Source organism: Rhinolophus sinicus, chromosome 4, assembly GCF_057876585.1.
Source record: "Rhinolophus sinicus isolate RSI-liver-muscle chromosome 4, RSI-T2T, whole genome shotgun sequence".
Taxonomy (NCBI): Eukaryota; Metazoa; Chordata; class Mammalia; order Chiroptera; family Rhinolophidae; genus Rhinolophus; species Rhinolophus sinicus.
In genome coordinates, this window is record NC_142504.1 from 8631891 (window position 1) to 8638519 (window position 6629).

The window sequence follows — 6629 nt, forward strand, 5'->3', positions numbered from 1 at the left end:
TGCTCATTTGTATTCACTTCTGATCCCCTGTAAGACGTACAACGCCTGGAAGTTCATGGCTCATTCCTTATGTTGTATCTAGCACAGTGTCTGGAACATACCGTGTTCTCCCGAAAGTAAGACCCAGCCAGACCATCAGCTCTAATGCATCTTTTGGAGCAGACATTAATATAAGACCTGGTCTTATTTTACTGTACTATAAGACCGGTCTTATATAATATAATATAATATAATATAATATAATATAATATAATATAATATAATATAATACCGGGTCTTATATTAATGTTTGCTCCAAAAGACACATTAGAGCTGATGGTCCAGCTAGATCTTATTTTCGGTAAAACGTGGTAGTGAAGGTTCCAAACTTTTGAGCAATTAAAACCAGACTCTGGAGGCTAGAAGAGTTTGTAAGGAAAAGATTTGCTTTGGTGAATTCCTTATGATGTGCCAAATGCCTGGCACTGTCTACAGAACAGGTCATATGGAGCAGTTGCTTCTAGAACGTTTTTTGCTGGCCTGCTTGGGAACTCACAGCCCGAAGAGGAGGCGTTGCGGTTCAGTGGTCCCCCAACACCTCCCCACTGTGCCCCATAGAACAAAAAAATGACAAAAAATGGGCTTTTGTCCTTTGGGCTGTGGGGCCCCATCACTTCATTTCTCTGAGTTTTCGTTCCTCATTCTGCAGAAGGTATGAGCTGAAACGGAAGACCTAAGATCCCCTCCGGCCCAAACCTCTGACTCTCTGAGCCTGCTCATGGGCAACAATCAGCCCGTAACCCTGCCCTCTTCCCACTCTCTGCAAAGCAGGTCAGGCACGGTTACCTGGAAACAGAACCTGCCCCCGCACCAGTCCTTTGAGCTACCGTTTTGTGACAGGCCTTTCCTTTTGCTGGGAGTGCATGTCTCCTGTCACCTCTGTGCTGTACTGCTATACTCTGGATTCTGTGAATCAAGCCCACTCTCAATGGCCATTGTAACTGCATTTCATCCCTATAAAAATGATGTGATAAATTTAGAACACTGCATGTACCCTGGTGCTATTTATGTATTTTATTTGAAACTGCACATGCTGTTTTTTGTCAGTTTGTGCTCAGATCTATTCTCTAACATCCTCCATCCTGGGCATCTATTTTCCTAGGTGCCCTTACAGACCCAGCCAAAGAGAGCCAGTGCTGGGACACTGGAGAATGAGCGGAGGGGAGGAGCTGGGTTATGTCTCCCCTTCCCTCTGCTTCAGATGATGTGTGGCAGCATCTCGGCCACGGCTCCCGCCCCTGCTGTCCAACCCTTTCTGCGTGGTTCCTGCTTTAGCCTGGAAGTGCTGCCGTGGCTCCAGAGTTTTCCAGGTGGCCCCAGCTGCAGGGTTCCAGAAACACTGCCTTCTCCCACTGTCCCTCTGGCCCCAGGATGGAAGGTGGCTTCCTGCTGTTCTCTGGCCTCTTAATTCTTCCATCTACTGTATTACACTCCTTCTGCAACGCCTATATGGCCTCTGCCTTCTGATTGTACGGTGACTAAAACACTCAGAATGTATGTGTTGTACCTTTAAAAAAAAGCTTTATTGTGGCACAATTTATACATATAAGACCATAACTTTCATATGTATGTATATGTGCCGTTTGAATTTGATTTACAATGGTCATGTATTCACACATTGCTTATATAATATCAAAAATGAATAATTAAAAAATATTAATAGCAGGAATAGGCTAAATGAGTACCTGAAGCCTTAAGCGATATGGGGAAAGCTCAGCAGATGTCACTTTCATTCATGCAACATACAGTTTTTTATTTACTGTGTGCCAGGCACTGAGGGTCCATCAGTGAAAAATATGGGTGTGATCCTTGCCCATATTATCTGCAGCTTACATACACAATCATGTCAGTATTTACTAACTGTAAGTGTTAAGAAGAAGTACAGAGGGCCATGACAGACCTACCACAGTCAGGGAAGCCTTCCCCAAGGAAGCAACTTTTCAGCTGAGTGCGGAAGAATGAGCAGATAGAGCTTCATTGCAGGAGAGGAAATGGACAGACAATATGGGGAGGTCAAGCGGACGGCCACTGAGTGCTCCCCTGGTCCCTGTTCTCGGGGAAGCTGCTCTAACAGTAGAGAGTTTGCTACAAGTGTTCCTATTGGAACCCACAGCCAGTGGGAAGCCAGCCAACGGGAAGCTGCAGAGATGCTGTGGGAATGGTTTTCCTATGCTGTAGCCATGCCTCCTACAAGGTGGGACCCACCGTCTGTACCCCAGCTGGTTCTCACTGGGAGGAGAGGAAGCCAATGCTATGTGTCCTGTGGGAGTTGACAAGACTGGTTTGGAAGTGGCTCGAAAGTTAAGGATGCCCTGGGGTCAGCCATGGTACCAAAGGTACCCATGTCCATCAACCCGTCATCCTTTCATGGGAACAAGTGACCTATTTGCAGTCTTAAGTAGAGTGGCATGCAAATGCCCAAGGCAAGTCCTCCATTCATCTTCCATTTATACTTCCACTCCTAAGCTCTTCTTGAAAAGAAATGCTGGAACTTGTGAAAACCTATCTGTGAAGCAAGTTTCATTTGTCCCAAGTTCTGTATTTTTCTTTTTGCTTAACCCTATTCCAAATTTTTGCCTGTGTCTCAGTCTTTTCCATTCGTAGACATTTGTCAATGGCTGTAATCTCCTTGTTTTATTGTTTAAGTTACCAATCTCATTTTAGTGAAAGCCACCAATTATTCTGGGAAATTAGGTTTACGTATAAAGTAGCCCCTTGACTGCAATTAGTTTAGTTACAGCCTGTCCATGCCTCCCAGATGGTACAGTCAGCTTACCTTTCCTTTTGACATCCATGTTACAAAGGTAACAACAGGACCTTAGCTTGACCTCAGTGTCCTCCAGCTATTTCTGCGTGTCCCCAAGAGGATGGCTTTCATGCTTACAAACCCACTGCCATAACCACACAGATCCACCTGGTTCTTTCTCTCCTGCCCTGGCTCCCCCACGTCTGCTTCCTGGGAGGCCACTTGGAAAGCATCAGTGCTGTCACTGCCATCAGGACAGCAGCACTGATGGTGCCAAGTCCACAGTGGCTCCTAGCACTGCCAAGCTCGGCAGCCCTTGGGTTGTCAGAGCAGAGCGGGATTTCGTGATCAAGCAGAGAGAATGGGCTCTTCCTCCCAGCTCTATGCTATACTTTGTCACCTAAGATCTGAAGCAGGGATGCGAAGGTCTGAGAATCATAAAGATTGCTTGGGAATAGTTTCCCTACTTTCTGGCCCTCACCCATCTAACCACTGGGGCTAGAGCCAAGTCCAAAAAGCTAGGTGGGGAGGGAACCCACAGCATCTCTCATAGCCTTGGTTCTTAGCCATCCCTGCAGCTACACCTGGGGCTGTACTCAAGTGACAGAAGTTTCCAACCACATCTGTAGAGGTCAACTGATGCAATAGTGTCTGTGGGCTGGTAATTGGGCCAATGCGTGTGGACGCTAAACAGTCTGAAATTAGTACTTCATCGTTTTACTTCACTCAGTAATTGAAATAACCTAGTTTTAATTAGACTCTGAAGAGAAGTACCCTATATCACAATGTTCTCCCCACAAAAAAGACTGAACATATGTGCATATTTATGTCAAAAAATTTACAAGAACCGCTCAGGCCACAACTTGTCTGTCATGGGAACCAAACAAGAGTTCCTCACCACCTCTCATGTAAGGCTGGGGTGTGTGGCTGTGGTTTAAGAACAAGGCCTGTGGCCAAGCAACGTTCTCGCCTGTGTGACACCCTGTTTCCCCTTAAGGTAGAACCTCCACTGTTTCCGGCTGAGACCCGTAACACCGCGAACGGGTCGGGGTGGGACATTGGCCTCTCAAGACATTTCTCATTCTTTCATTTAACACTCACCGTGTCCCCTTCTCTCAGGCACTTCGGGGATTTTTTTTTTAAGTATACATAAAACATTCTCTTTAGACGTTTATAATTTTTTAAAAATTGATTTTTTTGAGGGCATTATGCTAAGTGAAAAAAGCCAGACAGAGAAAGATACATATTCTTTCTCATGAGCTCATTTATATGTAGAATCTGAAAAACCAGACTCATATAAATAGAGAATAGATTAGTGATTGGTTGGAGGAAGATGGTCAAAGGGTGCAAACTTTCAGCTATAAGATAAATAAGTTCTGGGGGTGTAATGTACAGAATGGTGAATATCGTTAACAATACTGTGTTATAGAACTGAAAGTTGTTACAAAAGTTGATTTTAAAAGTTCTCACCACACACACAAAATGGCACATGTGAGGTGATGGATGTGTGAACTACCCTTGTGATCATTCTGCAGTATATGCATATATCAAATCACTATGTTGTACACTTTAAATTTACACGATGCTCTATGTCAATTATATCTCAGTACAATGGGGGAAAAATTTGACATTTTAGTGAGCCAGGCACTATTTACTTTACACTTAAGTGAGGATTCTCTCACTTAATCCTCACATAAGATAAAAGCTATTACTAGCTTAATTTTACTAATGAGAAAACTGAAACTTAGAGAGGGTGAGTGACTTGCTCAAGGACACAGCCAAGTTGGAACTCAGGTAGCCAGATTCCAGAATCTTCAGTCTGATCCAATGCAGTGTTTCTCCCAACCCCACCCCATCCCACTTCTATTAAAAATCCTAGAATGATTGCCAGTCAGGTAATCAGATTCCCGTCAGTACATATTTGACTCAAACATAGTAAACATTGGTGGTTTAAACAACAGATATTTATTTTTTCACAGTTCTAGAGACTCGAAGTCCAGAGATCAAGGTGCCAGCAGCAGGGCTGGTATCTGGTGAGAGCTCTGCCCCTTGGGTGGCCGATGGTCTCCTTCCCACTGTGTGTTCCTATGGCCTTTCCTCTGTGCTCATGCAGAGAATGGAGCAAGCTCTCTGGTGTCTCTTCTGATAAGGACACTAATCTTATTAGATCAGGGCCCCGCCCTTGGGACCTCATTTAACCTTAATACCTTCAAGGTCACATGTCTAAATACAGCCACATTGGGGGTTAGGTTTCAACATATGAATTTTGGGGGACACAAATATTCAAATCATAACAGGAGGCAATGTTGTTCCTCCATTTTTCACATGAGGAAATTGAGCTCCGGATGGGTTGCGTAATTTGCCCAAGGTCACACAGCTCATAATGGCCACACTGGGATCCGAACTCTATCATCATGCTTTTAACCACAAAGCCATGCTGTCTCTTATCATCAGTCTTACTACACCTCGAACAACCCGTCAACATCATCAAATATCTAATACCCAACCCCTATCAGAACTTTCCACCTGCCCCATAATTATCAGAGCTTTGCCATGCCTTTTTAAAAAAAGTTTCCATGCAAGGAAACAATCCTGCACTATTATTATTAATTTATTAGAAATGAAATTTTATACTATCAAATTTAGAGAAATAACATGGAGTGACTACAATCTAGCTCTTAAAATGCACACGTACCTTAGCTAAACACCTAGCGAAAACTTCCTCCAAGCTTCTATATTTATACCCTAAATATAACCGGTAATTCTATTTTAAAAGCTCTATTTCTTTTTAAGGACTTAAAGCTTTTTCATCCAAATTTCTACTTAGAAAACTGGAGCTTTGTAATTTGGCGAGACTGCTTTTAGAATTCTTCCCCTGTGTAAGGGTGAGCTGGCAGAGCTGCCCTCAGATCTGTGAACTTGGGTTTTGAGAACCAGTGACATTGTGCACAAATGTGGCATACGTAATTATACCTGGCACCGAGAGTTCTGAAAAATGTCTTTGAGAAACTCATTTTAACTTAATTAAATGGGAAGACATTTACATCCTAGAGTGAACTCAGGCAGAAGTAAACACGCCAGTCTAGATCAGGGCCGACATCGCATGCCTTCCTCCACCTCTCCTCAAAAGTTGGGACTCGTGTTAGTTTAAAAAGGCTTCTCTCCCCTTTCCCTCCCAATTAAAACCTCAAATCAACAGTAAGTTGTTATGCGTCTCGGGGGGGAAAAAGAACAGGAAATGTCTGTATAGATAAAGGAAGCCTGTAAAACATAGATGATGGTTGTAATTTTAGGAATTCCACTACGAATGGCATCAAGTTGAGCTCTAATTTTAAAATAATAGAGGCCACAGCATAGGGCAAACCCCTTTCCTCCTGCCCTACCCCTGCAACCACATACTCACTGCGTCGGATCTCTGCCCACCCAACCCATATCCAAAATAATAATAATAATAATAATAATAATAATAATAATAATAATAAAAGAGGCCAGAATACTTACATGTTAGTTTTTAAATGGTTTTTTCCCTTTTAGTGTACTAAATTTACCTATTTTATGATTCTTTGGTATTCAAGTGATTGTTATGAAAGTCAACTTAGGATAGAAGAATCATTTTCTATGATGGGTCAGAGAACCCTATGAAAAAGAAACAATTGCTTTCAATACATATTAAAATATACTTTCAGTTCCAAAGCCTCACCTCTACAGGGGAAGAGGAAGAAGAGTTGAGAAAGAAGAAGCAATAAGCAGAAACAGAGAGGAAGGGAGAGGGAGAAAAATAGAAGAGAAAGGAGGAAATGGAAACAGGAGAAGAAAGAGGTTGTAAAAATTTGGGTTCTATAGG

The 6629-nt window shown here is 42.9% G+C and overlaps 1 long non-coding RNA gene across 2 annotated transcripts in view; it reads left to right on the plus strand.

Moving 5' to 3' along the window:
* LOC141573222 (uncharacterized) overlaps positions 1 to 6629 on the plus strand; it is a 64784-nt gene that overhangs the window by 37328 nt on the left and 20827 nt on the right. The gene's annotated exons all lie outside the window — the stretch shown is intronic.